This window comes from Mustela erminea, chromosome 12 (assembly GCF_009829155.1).
Source record: "Mustela erminea isolate mMusErm1 chromosome 12, mMusErm1.Pri, whole genome shotgun sequence".
NCBI classification, from domain to species: Eukaryota; Metazoa; Chordata; class Mammalia; order Carnivora; family Mustelidae; genus Mustela; species Mustela erminea.
In genome coordinates, this window is record NC_045625.1 from 9426105 (window position 1) to 9442178 (window position 16074).

General features: G+C 39.3%; 1 protein-coding gene and 1 non-coding gene across 2 annotated transcripts in view; both read left to right on the forward strand.

Moving 5' to 3' along the window:
* The window catches only part of MAPKAP1 (MAPK associated protein 1), a 243964-nt gene that overhangs the window by 84409 nt on the left and 143481 nt on the right, over positions 1–16074 (forward strand).
* LOC116571251 lies at positions 1959–2090 on the forward strand. Its single transcript, XR_004277809.1, has one exon. It is a non-coding gene; the product is annotated as a small nucleolar RNA SNORA72 (small nucleolar RNA).

Sequence of the window (16074 nt, forward strand, 5' to 3'; positions counted from 1 at the left end):
TCTTTTGTGCTCTGTTTAGTTAGTCCGGGAGCATATATATCCCTGCCTCTTTGGACCAGAGGGAGCTCTCACTTCCTGTGGCCCACGGGAGCTGCCTAGCATACTTTAGGAGAAGGATGCTTGTTCCCTTCTATTGGGACCTCAAGGATAGTTTGGGATTTTCATTCTTACCAGTTCAACAAGGAACTGTTTGGTATCCCCAGAGTTCTGGAAGTACCTTATTAGATAAGAGATACAGTTGTTTTCTTCAGAATAGAAAAATCTATAATAAACAGGAATACAGAAATATATACCATGCAGCGTCAGCATATATCAGATAATATGAAGCATTTAGACTTTTTTCCTCTTCCCCCGGTAGACCAGGCCTCAGTGTAATTCTTGGATAACTTTTCATTAGGCTCCAGAGTAAAGCATCAGAAATAAGAGGGAATCGTGTAGTCCACCTCCTTCTAACCTTTTGCTCTGTATTTTTGCATGCCCAAAGACAAGAAAAGTGTGTCTTTTCATTGTCTGTGTATATTTCTCTTGGTACTACTATTGTCACTTTAGTTTTTTAGTAAAGGAAATTGGCTTATTTGAAACGTTTGTCTTAATCCTCTATGGAAATATCAGTTTACGGGAAGGTTAAGGCAGCTCGTTTGGGCTCCTCTCAGAGTCTCTGCTGCAATTGTCGGAAAGGAAACCCCAGGGAAACCCCCCGAACACAGGCTTCACAGGAGCAGTGGCTGCGCAGAAGAGAACACTCTCGATGCTTTATCAGGTGCTGTCTGGAGAGCAGAAATAATGGGCTGAAGGCAGAAATGCTGATGTCTCCACTTTCCCAACTTAGCACAAACATCTTCTTTATCTTTGGTGGGTTTTGGTGCCACAGAGGCGGCTCCAAGAAGCCTTAAATGCAAGTGTGATTGCTTTTGCAATCCTGGCTTTGAAAGCATGGCGTTTGGGGATTTCCTTGACTTGAATTCTTTTTTTAAAGGGAGCGGATTCATAGCATCCACTATCAGTGCCATTTCCCTTTCTGTGATGACTTATGCACTGTGTACATGAAAGGATTCAGGAAGTAAGATGTAAACATAAGTAGATAAATGAACAAATAAATGAAACGCTCTGCTGCCTTTGTCACAGTGAAAAGGTTTGACTATAAGATAATGGGAACATAGCAGCTGTTTGATTAAAACTTTAGGATTTTTTCTGCAGATTTCGATGTGTGTCTGCATTTTTTTTTTCTTTTTAAACAACGCTATGATATGGGAGAAGTGGTTCCCTAGAATGCCATGGAGCTTTTTATTTATTTATTTATTTATTTATTTATTTAAATTTTTTTTTTTTTTAAGATTTTAATTATTTGTCAGAGAGAGAGAGGGAGAGCGAGCGAGCACAGGCAGACAGAATGGCAGGCAGAGGCAGAGGGAGAAGCAGGCTCCCTGCCGAGCAAGGAGCCCGATGTGGGACTCGATCCCAGGACGCTGGGATCATGACCTGAGCTGAAGGCAGCTGCTTAACCAACTGAGCCACCCAGGCGTCCCGCCATGGAGCTTTTTAATGTACCACCATCCTAGTCACTGCAGGTGCTGGTATGAGATACTCTCCCTTCTGGGGCTTGCTTCCCTTCTGATATGTCCATCCTTTGGACGGCCCAGAAAGTGGTTTGTAAAGAATTTGCTTCTTATCGTCATACAGTTTTTAAAAGTTGTTTTGTTTTTTGTTTTACCATCTTAAACAGTTTGAAATGTACAGTTCAGTGGTATTAAATGCATTCATCCTATCATACAGTAGTCCTCCCTTACCCACAGGACCCCCCAGTGGATACCTGAAACTGCCGACAGTATTGAACCCCATATGTACTATTGGGGGTTTTTTCTATACATACATACCTAGATAAAGTTTAATTTATGAATTAAGCACAGTAAGAGATTAAGAATAATAAAATACAACAACTATAACAATATACTGTAAGTTTGTGAATATTCTCACTGCTCTGATTTTGTAATAATCAGGGCAGGCTAAACATTTGATATATTAAGACCATGCATATGTCCCCAGACCTAGTTCTTTCCCTCCATCTGGTTTTATCAATGCTGGTGATAAACCAAGTCAGATTTATACAGTGCATCATATGTGGGAAATGTCTGTGACTCTAGGTATCTGATCATCCTGGAGAAATGACAGCACAGCTAGTGTAGTAACTTTTGAAAATAACCATTGCTAATTGATGATTACCAGTTGCCATTAGATGAGCTATAAAACTAAAAAGTTATTTGAATGTAGTCTCTCTCTCTTTCAAAATACCTTACCCTTACTCACCCTTCTGGGGATGATGTGATGTGATAAAATGCCTGCGTGATGAGATGAAGTGAGGTGAGTGACATAGGCATTGTGATGTAGTGTTAGGCTACTATTATTGACCTTCTGACAGCGTTTCAGAAGGAGGATCCATCTGCTTTGGGACCACAGTGGACCACAGGTAACTGAAACTGTAGAAAGCGAAACTGCTGGTAAGAGGCGACTACTGTATGATCATCACCACTGTCTGTCTTCCTAACTCTTTTCATCTTGTAAAAATGAAACTCTGTATCCATTAAACAGTAACTCCCCTTTCCCCCTCCACCCCAGCCTTTGGCAACTACCATTCTACTTTCTGTCTCTGTGATTTTGACTCCTTTAAGTATTTCATATATGTGGAATCGTACAGTATTTGTCTTTTTGTGACTGGTTTATTTCACCTAGCCTAATACTCAGAGTTCATCCATGTTGTAGCATATGGCAGAATTTCCCTACTTTTTAAGGTCGAGAAACACACCATTGTGTGTATATACCACATTTTGCTTATCCATTCATCTGTCAATGGGCACTTGGGTTGTTTCCATGTTTTCGCTATTATGAAGAATGCTGCAGTGAACATGCGTGTACATATGCTTCTTCAAGCCCCTGCTTTCAGTTCTTTTGTGTGTATACCCAGAAGAGGAATTGCTGGGTCATTTGGTAGTTCTGTTTTTAATTTTTTGAGGAACCTCCATACTGTTTTGCACAGAGGCGCTACCATTTTACTTTTCCACCAGTAGTGTACAAGGTTTCCAGTTTCTCCACATCCTCACCAACTTGCAGTTTTCTGGGGTTTTTTGATAGTAGTCATCCTGATGGGTATGAGTTGCTATCTCATTGTAGTTTTTACTTGCATTTTCCTTCTACCTGGTGATGTTGAGCATCTTGTGTTTATTGGCCATTTGTGTATCTTCTTTGGAAAAATACCTATTCTGGTCCCTTTCCCAACCATAATTTTACTAAAAGCAAAACAAGCAGCTTTGCAATGTTCAGAGGCAATTTGAATTGGTGAGTAAGAACTGGGGCTCAGGAGTTAGACAGCTCCAGGTTGACATGGCTTTACCAGCTGTGTGACATTGAACAAGTTACTTCATTTCTTCAGGCTTCCATTTCTTCTGTAAAATGGGAAGAATAGTTGAATCTGTTTTGCGGAGTTCTTCTGGGATTACCTGAGCTAATATTATAGACATCAAATATATGGGATAGTATTTGCCATGTTGTAAGTTTTTAATAAATATTAGCTGCTATATTATTGGAATCATGAGCCAGTCTTAAAAGATGCCTTTTATGGGCACCTGGGTGGCTTGGTGGGTTAAGCATCCAACTCTCTATGTCAGCTCAGGTCTTGATCTCAGAGTTGTGAGTTCAAGCCCTGTGTTGGGCTTGATAGTTACACACACACACACACACACGCATGCACGCACGCACGCACACACACACACCCCTTTTATTTGTTAGTTGCCTTCCTATTTTGATAGTATAATTCAATTCGTTGCATTCTTGAGAATGTTCACTTGTTTTTCCAGTTCATGCCTACTTACTATCTCAGTCATTGTAGTATTAGGTGAAACCATGTGGAATTACAATTTTTGTAGATAATAAACTATGACTGCCATCAGTTTAAAGTGATTCAGCTTAATGTAATAGAAACTATTTGAGTGTCTAATATATGCCAGAGTGCTTACTGTGCTAATTCATTCATTCTTCCCAGCTTCCCTAGGAAGTATATATTACTTCCCCCGTTTGGGGAAGGAGAAACTGAGGCGCTCAGAGTTGAACAAACATGCCTGAATTTACACACCTAGTAAGTAATGAAGCCAGATTTCAAGCCAGATCTTGTTGAATCTAAAGCTCAATCATTTTCTTTTCTTTTCTTTTCGTTTTTTCAAAGTTTTTATTTTAATTCCAGGTGGTTGACATACAGTGTTATCTTAGTTTCAGGTATCCAGTGTAGTGACCCAACACTTCATACATCACCTGGTGCTCATCATGACAAGTGCCCTCGCTCATCCCCATCGCCTCTTACATCCATTCCCCCCACCCTCTTCCCCTCTCGTAATCATCAGTTTGTTCTCTATAGTTAAGAGTCTGTTTCTTGGCTTGTCTGTCCCCCTTTCTTTCCCTTGTGCTCATTTGTTTTGTTTCTTAAATCCACATGTGAGTAAAATCATATGTATTTGCCTTTCTGTGACTGACTTACTTGGTTTATCCTAATACTCTCTAGCTCCATCGAATTCATTGCAAATGGCAGATTGCATTATTTTTTTTAACGGCTGAATAATACTCCGTTGTGTGTATATATTGGTGTGTATGTGTGTGTGTGTGTGTGTGTGTGTGTAATCACACATACGTGCCGCATCTTCTTTATCCATTCACCAATTTATGGACACTTGGGCTGCTTCCATATCTTGGCTCTCGAAGATAATGCTGCTCTAAACATAGGGGTGTATCCCTTTGAATTAGTGTTTATTTTGAATTATCCCTTTTTATTCAATTATATTGAATTATCCCTTTGAACCAGTGGTGCGATTGCTAGAATGTAGGTTAGTTTTCTGTTTAACTTTTTGAGGCACTGCCACACTGTTTTCCACAGTGGCTGCACCAGTTTGCATTCCCACCAACAGTGCACGAGTATTCCTTTTTCCCCACATCTTCAGAAAGTTCATTCATTTTCCTTCCAATTTCTGCCACATAAACAGTCTCAGAAACACCCCTCCCCTATCTCTGTGCCCGTTAAAGGTGAAAGTTAAAGAAACTACACTATTTCTTCTTAGCTGATGGGGATTTGGGTTTTCTTCAGTACAGTGAGTGTATATGGTAATTCTGTGTTCATGTACATTTTGTGCTTTCGTCTCTCTTTTTCATGTTTGAAATATAGCAGGTGCAGTGTTGGTACAGTCACCTAGCCTCTTTCACAAAGGTGCTGGAGGGTGAAAATAAGTAACTTAGAGTCTGCTTTCAACCCATTTCATGGCCACTATCATACCCACCACTTATTGATCATTCTGTGCAAGGAGTATGCTAGATGCTTTAGTCACAGCCTCTCATGTCCCTATATAATTTATGTAGAGTAAGGGCTAAAATCCTGTACAGTATGGAAGGAAACTGAGGCTAAACAGGATTATATGATTTAGCCAAGAGCATAGGACCCTTTAGTCTATCTTGCTTCAGGGACCAGATGGTTTTTTTTACTATACCCCATTTCCTCCCATTCTTAGAGAGGGTCTCCTAGAGGGTAAATGAGGACAGCCTTTCTATAGAATACTCTGTAGCACACTTGGGCCTGTTACTCCTATGGAATTTTCCCATTTCTTGCCTATTCCTTCCCCCTTACCTGTTCCCCTTTTCTTTTCCTTCTTCCTTTCCTCTCTCTGTTCATTCCTTCTTCCTTCCTTCCGTTTTTCCCATCCACTGACTCTCTCCTTCCTTCCTTTCTCTAAACCTACCTAATGAAGTTTAAATTCTAAGATTAAGAAACTGATTAATGTATTTCCTGAAGAAAATTGGATTCTCTAGATATTCCCATTTGATTTTTTTTTCCCTGGCACTAAAAATTATCTCTAAGTTTAATTTGCTTTCAGAGGAATTACCATTTTTAAAAATATTCTACTAAAACAAGTTAGATTGAATTCCTATCAGCTTTTAAAAGTGACCTCAGTCTTTTAAGTAATAAGATTTGGAAGTAATTCCTTAATGTCTGAGTTTAAGAGAATGGCATGTTTTGAGTTCTAAAGAAAGCCTGTTTGACCTAGCACCATACTTATTCCTAAACGAGGTAACCAGAACCAACTTTCTTACTCAGTCTAGGAACTGTGTTGGTGAAACCTTATCTGTTTGCAGCTGGAGGTTGCACTTTTATTCCTTTGTTGTTCCATTGTTTCCTTTAGGGTAAGGGAGAATAATTAAGGAGAACATCTTTTCTGAGCAGCTGGAATCAAATTCCAGCTGACTGCAGCACCTGCAAAGATGGCACCTCTGCCTCTGGGTGGCCGGGTGGGATGCCAGCCGCGGAGCCCGCGACAGTGGGCTCCAAAGTGCAGAGATGCGACCGTGCCGCACCACTCCTGCCCTTCTGTGAGCTTCAGATGGCGGCGGTACCAGTGAATGCAAAGTGTCTGTTTTAGACTAATTAGAGGGATGATTTGTGAAACAGTGGCTATTTATTTAATTAATCACCAGCACAAAGCCATAAAACCCATATTTTAAAAATCCCTGTTAGTTTGCCATGTGGTTAATAGATTGGGGCACATTAAAAAGTGACATGGTGATGTATTAAAAATGTTCCACCTAAGGTTCCTTCAGAAAGGAACGGAAGCTGTCTGCTTTCAGATGCTGAAGTGTTACCTGCCAGGATTTGACCCAGCGGAGGTTTTAATGTTTGTAAAGGCATTTATCTTTTGAATAGCATCTTCATTGGGACATTTCCTCTCGGAGTATTTCAAAATACAAAAATACGGGTAGAATAATTTTTAAAAATTATAAGTAAAGGGATTTTGTTAGTTTTTCTTAACAACGAGGAACTATATTTTCCCGTTAGATTATACTGTGTTTACTAAGCAAAGCAGTATTTCTTACAGAGTATTCTTTTCCATTTGGGGGAAAGGGAGTTATTTAATTAAGTAATAAATGAAATAGCATGTTCGTTGCAGCAGTCAGAATTGCGTTTTGTTCTGCCCTCGTGTTATTTTTTATCTAATAGGTACAGGGACAATGGCTCTCCTTATTCAGTCTCAGCTCAGGTGAATTGTCACTTTTGGATAGGAAGAACAAAAAGAGACTTGACTTATTTAAGAGATAACACTGGCATTAAAAATGAGTATAAATGATTTAGATTATAACAAATAATCATGGTTTTCATACACACAAGCTTCTGGTTGGTGTTCAGTATACATAAATGTGTCTATGCAAGGCTTCCTGCGCTTTGAGAGTATTTGGGGCCAAATATGGCATGTTTGTGATTCACTCTTATTTTTAAAACATTACTCTGAATGGTCAACTGTTTCTAATAAGCAGTTCCCTCAGATTTTAAGATTATGTATGAAAGTGTGTTGCTCAGGTGGATGTCTGTACGGAAATTGTCCAGCTCTTAGGATTGTGTTTCTTTGCTGTGTTGTATAATTACCTGCTCTGTTAGAAAGGGAGCTGGAATAAAACATGAGTATGTTAATGCAGCCTGGAGCTGATGTGGTGGTGATGATTACAATGCAGATAAAGCATTTCTCATAACTGCCTTTGCCTACTGGAGCCTTTGAAACATCTGGACCTTTAATTGAAAAATAGTGTGGTGCTGTGCAAGGCAGACATGCTAAGTGAAGTCACTAATTTAGAATACAAAAATATAATTGATAAAGTGTTTTATTTACATTGTATTTAAATATTCATACTTTGTTATGCTTTGTATAACAGGGAATTACTGGGTTAAATTTTCATGAACATAGACAGTTTAAATGAGATAAATTAAGTGAAAACGTTAATGGAATTTCACACTGGAACCAGAAAACAGTTGGTTGTAGGAGGGTGTATACTTTTGCATGTATTGGGGCCTTTTAGGGAAGCAAATAGGTTAGGTCCTATTCTGTGGGTTTTGTGCTTGAGAGTAACTAACCATCAGTTGGTAACATAATTGCATTTCATTCTTGTTATTGCTATCATATCTTGTTATTTAGTAAAAATAATAAAATAAAATGTTTCTTGGCATAATGGTAAATGGCTTTAATGGCAACATTATCACCCAATAAACCAAAGCCTTCCCCACCTCTCGGGGGCAGGTTATCAGAGCCTGCCCAGGAGAGCAGAAGAGCTGGTGAAGGGCGTGCAATTAACCTTTGTCCTGCATTCGCAGCGGGGGAACTGACCTAGCAGCCTTCCGAGGAAATCCAATTTAATTTAAAATGAATTTGAAAAGACAAATTAGCCATATCTATTTTAATAAGATAAAATCCCGACTCTCCCTATGTCTGGTTTAGTTAGGACCTCAGAGGAGATTAGACTAAGGCTCAGGATGAACACGAGGGAAATAATGCCAGGGGGCTGAGGTGAAACCCAGGAGACCCAGGTACCCCAGTGCCTTGTCAGTTTCTGCAAGTGAGCAGGTCTTGGGCTGCCCGTTTCCACAGAGAATTGCAACCTGAGATGAGCCTTTGTCTCACCAGACCTTTTGCTTGTGTTGGAGCTTGATGCCACGTTGATGTCATACGCTGTTTGCCGGTCTCTCCGGGGACCGCGTTGTTATTTCCCTCCTTTCATCATCAGAGCACATTTGGGTACTGTCACCTGGGTAGCCACATTCAGTAATAGATACACCTCACAATTACTGATGAGACTCTGAATCCAGGAGGAAGGATTCTCTGGGGCTCCTCAGTTGGTACTGGACTGCTGCTTTTTGGAAACAAGAGCAGAGGGTTGTGCCTCCTCTTTGTGGATCTAGTGTTGCCATGTGTTTTACCTCTGAAACATAATCAGTGAGGATTTATAGAGCCCCTTCTATGAGCCCAAAGGCAAGGAAATCCAAAATAGTTTCTGCCTTCTGCCTGTACATGAGAGGTAACTGCTCCTGGAAGCGGGTATCCTAGTGTCCCTCTAGTAGCAGTGGTCTCTGCAGAGCATCACATGCATGTGACAGGCAGGGCCACAGGAAGAGAGGCTCAGACCTGATGTGTGGGTCTCAGCCAGAAGGCTATTTCCGATCTACTGTCCAGGACTCCCAGATCTAAAACAGTGGCTGCAGCATGAACCTGTAGCCTTTATGATTTTCCTTAAATACCCAGGCTTATCCCAGAGTTCTTGGGGATGAAATTCAGCAAGAGGGTAAGGTTTTAGAGTTCAACAGACCTAGGTTAGCATGATGTTCCCCCGTCCTAGCTGAGGGATTTGCAGCAGCCTACTGCTTCCTGAATCTCTCATTCTCCCGCTTTAAAAGGGAGCGAGCAACCCTCATAGGACTATTGGGTGCATTAAACGAGATAATGTATGAAAAGTAGTTGGACCCTGGTAGGTGTCCGACCAACGGCAGGCAGCACTTGTGACCTGCCCTTTGCAGAGAGCGCTGTGGGGCCAGCACAAGGGGCTGCATTCAGAGGAATGGTGTCTTGGTGCCTAGTCCCACCTCCCATTAAGGCTGTCTGCTCTGTAGCTGGCTAGCTTTCCCTTTGTGTTGTTAGGCTGATTACCTAATTGTGAGCAGTGTGACTGGTGGAGGGCTTTTAATTTTTTAAACTACTTGGTGCTGACAGTTTTATCCAGTGGATCCTGTTGTCCTCTCACTTTTAAAAATAAAGTTTTCTTGAGGGGGTGGGTGCCTGGGTAGATCAGTCAGTTAAGCATCCAACTCTTGATTTTGGCTCAGGTCATAATCTCAGGGTCATGAAATCAAGCCCCACATCGGGCTCCACGCTCGGTGTGGAGCCTGCCTAAGATTCTCTCTCCCTCCACTGTCCCTCCCCCTGCTTGCATTCTGTCTCTGTCTCCTTCCCTCTCTCTCTCCAAAAATGTATGAATGAATGAATGAATGAAAGAATGAATAAAAATGAAGTTTTCTGGGGCGCCTGGGTGGCTCAGTGGGTTAAGTAAGCCTTTGCCTTCAGCTCTGGTCATGATCTCAGTGTCCTGGGATTGAGCCCCACATTGGGCTCTCTGCTAGGTGGGGAGCCTGCTTCCCCCCTCTCTTTCTACCTGCCTCTCTGCCTACTTGTGATCTCACTCTCTGTCAAATAAATAAACAAAATCTTTTTTTTTTTTTTAAAGAAAGATGTTCTATTAAAAAAAAATGAAGTTTTCTGCCACCACTTTTACCACCACTTTTCCTTTCATTTTATCTGAGAGGCATGTGGGATAAAAGCCTGATAGACTTTTTGGGCTGCTTCTCAATTGTAAATTTTTTGTATACTTAGAAGTGAATCTTTCCCACAGGAAGTATCGTTCTAAATAAATAATAATTTAGCTCTTCTTTTTCTTGCTGCTCTTTGTATTTCAACATGTATTTGAAAACTATTAAAAGCAAACTTTCTCAAAAAAAAAAAAAAAGCGAACTTTCTCAAATGGCTGTTCGGCATTGTATCGTTTTCATAATGTCAAAACCATAATATATTTTTTGCTGCAGACAAGCATCTTTCTCTGTCACCAGAGGTATAGGTTCTTTGTGTGGCCTTTTTCTACACAGAATAACACCTATCCCAGTTATTTCACATGTGCATTTTGAGGATGAAAGTGAATGTCGTAATTGGAGAAATATAAACCTATTTATTTCCATTTTGTCTGATGTTTTTACATTGTTTGCTAGGAGGTGAGTCAGGGATTTGAATTAATTATAATTACTGAAGAGACATATACTGATTGAGCAAATAAAGTAGTAAGCCCATTTGTGGCAAGACCATCTAATTAAATTCTAACTTTGGATAAGCTAGATGTGCATGAAAGATTAATTTTAAGAGGTTTTTATGACTTACTAAATAATGATTCAGTAAAAGTTTTGAATTATATCATTAAGAAATATTGAATCTTAAAGTGATAAAACACTTAGTCATGAACATACTGTGTAGAAATTTGTGGGTTTCTAAAAACTCTTTGGAATTAAGGACACAGATTGAAATTTTTAAAGTGTATATTGACATTTAAAAATTTGTAATGTTTAATCAACTAAAGCCCTGCAAGAAATGAATATGATATATGCACCAGAATTATTTCCTTCAATAGTTATACAATTTTATATTCTCAAAATACTTCACTATATCTGGAATCAAATTGTCCTTGGGGGTAGTGGAGTGTTGTACCAACTTTTCCACATAATTTAGGAGAATGATAATAGCTGTACTGTAACCTTTTCTAGAGATACATCATTTAGTAATGGAGCCAAGTATACATTCTCCATTGAGTTTTAATTTTAAAAGTTGATATTAAATCTTAAAAAGACTCATTATATTATGGTAATTGATAGAGTTTAAAACATGTAACTCTTCTTTATGGTTTTAAAAAACCTATTTTTACTTTTAAAGCATATTGATTTTATTATATAAATGATTTAATAATGAAGAGGTCCCTATACTTACCCTAGGTGATGGGGCTTAGTTCATGCAAATTACTTTTCCCTGATATTATCATCATTATAGAAGCCATTGTTTGTATAATTAAATGCAAAGTGCTGTGTAACATTAATGATCTAAAGAATCCCACAATGGCTATGAAAATTCAAAATGGACACTTTACATTCCATTATGCTTTAAGATGGCTGGATTGTACTTGTGCGAGAGCACCTTCTGGCATGTGCTGTAACCAACCCCAGGCTGGAGGAGAAGAGGATGCAGTGGCTTTTCTCTCTTAATGACTGAGTTAGAGACCTTTCCCTTTTGCGTCTGCTTCTCAATTTTGTTTATTCGAAGGGACGATTTATCTAAAGATCTGCCTGGTCTGATGAACAACTTGGGTAACAATGAGAAATAACTGACATCTGTGTAACAGTTTGCAGTTCAAAGTGTTTTTTTAACATGCTTTATTTTTACTTTATACATCCTGCCATTCCATTTCTGTCTTATGGCTAAGGAAATTGACTTTTCAGAGAGGTTATGGGCTTGCCGAAGGTTGCACAGCTCGAGGCTGGCAGGGCCACGGTCCAGACCAGTTCTGTAGACTCTGCAAAGAGTTACCAAGCAAATATAACCCATGATGGTAAAAACCGACAGTATCAGGAACTGCTTTCTGAATTTAAGACTTTGAGAAAATGGTTGTTATTCCTGATGCAATTTATAGGTAAGCTTTCATTTTTTACCTTTATCCTCCCCCCCTTTTGTAAAATTTCTTAACCTGTATTTGAACAAGTTGGTATCTTCAAACAAAAGAATTTTTCCAGGCTATTACTCAAATTTCACTTGCTAACAGTTAGATTGTTTAAACCAAGAGCAGTAGGGATTTTATTTTTTTCAAAAGTGGAAGAAGACTCTGTCAGCGTATCAAAATATGGAGGATTTATCTTTAATAGAGGAAACCTTTACTGAGAGCAACAACTCCCTTTCCTGTTTTGGGTCCAAGACTATAGATTTCCGTTTACCATAGATACTGTCAAAAGAAAAATTATGAAAATCACTAGCCTAAGAAAAACAAATGGAAGTGGTATTTTCCAATCCATATTATACTCTTAAAAGGATTATAGTTATAGTCTTGCTCATTCCATGGTACTTAGTAACAAAGTTATTTTGTTTGAGGCTCTCAGATATATGAAGGGTGTCTGTAGAAGTGGAGTTAGATTAGTTTCAGTGTCCTGAGGGCTAGAACGAAGATCAGTGGGTAAAATCTGCAGAGTGTACCTCAGTGGATGGAAACATGTTTTAGCCATCAGAACTGTTTGCCTAGAGACTGAAGCTAAGTGTCTGCCTCTGGTGGTGGCGGGGACTTCCATCAGCGAAGGTATCAGGAGAAGTTGTAGGACAGCCATTTGATGAAAAGGTTCTAGAGGGGATGAGTCTTAAAATTCTTTGCCATTTTAAAAATCTGTGAGTGGCAATAAGGTTTTGTGGGGTTTTTTGTTTGTTTTTACGCCTGTGAATGTAAAAGCAGGGGGGAAAGAAACCTAAACAGCCAGCATTTCTTGAGCATTCAGTATGGACTAGACACAGTCCTAAGTGCTTTTAATACGCATAGTGTATCATTGAATCCTTTGAACAGCTCCATGAGGTGGTACTTTTATAATCGGTTTCCATGTGGAAATAGTGACTCAGAGAGGTTAGATTAAATTGTGTCCAAGGACACACAGTAAATGGCTTTGCTGGGAATTGAACCCAGTTCTTTCTGACTACACAACTTAATGCCTTTAACCACCACACTGCACTGCTTTACTAGCTCCTATTAATATAATAAGGATCCTGGAAATACCCACATCAGAACTTGACCTTGTTAAAACAAGAGTGACAGTTGACGTTCTTAATAATAAAAGCTTAATGGAACCAACGTTGGTGATTCAGAGGAAATTAATGAGATTTTGTCAATTTTATTTTAAACTTAACTTGTCAGAAAATACAGTGTCCAGTGACAAACTGTAGAAATGTTTTTGACAAATTAACTTGACTACAGGTGCCAGATCAGGGAAATGTTAATTTAATAGCCTTTAAACGTTCCAGATTTATTGAGGGTTAAGATAGCACTACAAAGCCAAGCCCCTAGCTCTGAATGGATTTGTCATAGAATTTTATACAAAATCTATTCATAAATTCAGTGCTACCATTTTGAATATGAGAAAGTTCTTTCTGTGAGCCCATAAAGCCAGCATTTTGTTGATAGTAAAATGCTACCGTCTGGTGTTCGGGGTGTTTTTTCTCCCCCTCCCCATGTAGACCTTCTTTATGTCTCATGGTTAAGCCTGGCTTAGACCATAGGCCAGATTTTATTCAGAATCGTTACTCTGAATAAACAAAGTCCCTTAATCATCAGCAGAGTAATGATGATTTCAGACCTCTGTACCACGGTATGTGGATACCAAGGATTTAAAGACCAAGCTATAGCTGCAAACTGGGTATGGAGCCTACTTAAAAAATAATAATAATAAAGTAAAGACTAGGACATAAATTGGTAGAATATAGCATCCTTTGTCCTGGCTGAGGAAATCTGGGAAGGAAGATAGTGGTGAAATGGGAGTACAGCCATTCCTTTAAGAGAGTTTTAACTTTTGAAGGCTGCAAATAACCCTTTTATCAAGTTGCATCATTACATTGTCTGCATACACTGATATATTTATTTCTGCATTAAAATTGCATATAATGATCTACTCATGCAGTTGTGACTAATGGAATAATGTTAGCTGCTTTTTGTCTCTTTAATTGCAGAAGCCAAGCTGTCTATCCTTTCTGTTTCTTTCTCTTGATAGAGAAATTGAACACTTAGCAACAGTTTTGAGCTCTGATATTCAATTTATTATTGACAAACCTTGATGTTAAGTAGTGTTGCTAACTGAACCTTCTGTCCTTGAGACTTAATTCAGCTCACTTCCCCCCACCCTTTTTTTTTTTTTTAACAGATTTTATTTCTTTATTTATTGAGAGAGAGAGAGAGACAGAGCAGGAACAGCTGGGAGGGGCAGAAGGAGAGGAAGAATACCAAGCAGATTCCACACTGAGCACAGAGCCCTACATGGAGCTTAGTCTCACAACCCTGAGATCATGACCTAAGTCAAAATCTAGAGTCAGATGCTCAAATGACTGAGCCACCCAAGTTCCCCCAGCTAATTCACTTTATATGGATGTTTCTTAATTCAAGATTATTTGAACTGAATACTCTCTGTTCTTCTTGCTTTCCCTATTTTGGAAACTATCAGGTCCATAATTTTGAAATTAATTTTATGATAGGCAGCAAATTGTATGCTATTCCAATTAATGAGATCAGATGGGAAAAACCTAGGTATAGATGTAATAAAACTCATCATCATATTCAAATTCTACATATTTCAGTTCTGTATCAATTCACGTTCTATATACTGAAATTATTTTAAAATTTTAAGCTTTTGCATTTTATGAACTACATATCAATTGGATGATCTGTAGTTCATAACATTGCTGCTTCATGATTGCCATAAAAATGGTTTTCAAAAGACTGATCAATATGTATCATAAGCCCCAAAACATTCATACTCTTTGACTCAGTGATCTACTCTGAGGAATATGTGCCCAAACATTTAAGTACTGGAATGTTTACAGGAATGTTATTTATAGTGGTGAAATATTAGAAACAATGTCTGAATTCAACAAGGAGGGAATAGGTTGATAGTACCTCTGTATGACACAATGTGCAGGTATTTAAAATCATGTGTTGAAAGAATACTAATCATTTATTCCGTCAGTATATTTTAGAGAAGGAAAGGGATTCTTAAAGAACACGATCTGGGAAGTAGAAGAGGTATAGCCAGTTTACCTGGGTCAGGAGAGAAGTGCTCTTTAGGTCTGGTGGGTCCATTATGAAGGATACGCTGAAGAGTCTTTCAGTAAGCTAATACCATACCCCTACTACATGCTATGTCCTAGGAGAATGCAAAATGAGTGAGGCACAGTTTTTCCCTTTGCATAACTCACACTTGCATAAGAAAGTGGAAAGGAGGTGGTGAGGGTAGGTAGAGAAAAAGTAAAACCATAAGGTTGTACAAGTTAAACTTGTAGTGAGCAAAGCAGAGGGAATTTGGACTTCTGCCTTCTTGGAAGAGGAGACATTTGAAGCTGACAGAAGAAGGGGTACATTTCTTGCTCAGTGGCTACGTGCCAGGCATTTTATATACATCTTTTTTGCTTTTCCAAGTAAGGAAGTAGAGGTTCTGAGAGGTGTATTTACTTGCCTAATGTCTAAAGTCTAGAGGCTAAGGAAGTGGCAGAGCTAGGATTTAAACCTGGATCTGGCTGACCCCAAGCCTCGTGCTCCTAACTACTCTTCCGTCTGCGCTAGCAGTGGTACACTGGGACCAGAATGTGATGGGTATTAAATGCCCTGCGAAGAAACGGGCATGCGGACCCTGGGGAGAAACATCATATACTTCTTTCGGAGTTGGCGACTGGCCTGTTCAATGATTTGAGTTAAACCACATTGATCGCCAAAGGGAGATAACAGTTTGGAAGAGAAGAGAGGTTTTAGAGACAGGGAATTAGTTGGGAGACTGCCGCATGCAGTGGTCTCCCTGAGGCCTGAAGAAGCTTGAACTAGGGCCATGCTGCTGAGGATGGGAGGGACATTTCAGAGGGTTTGGAGACTGATGAGACAGAAAGAGGAGTTAAATAAGTAGGGTCCCTA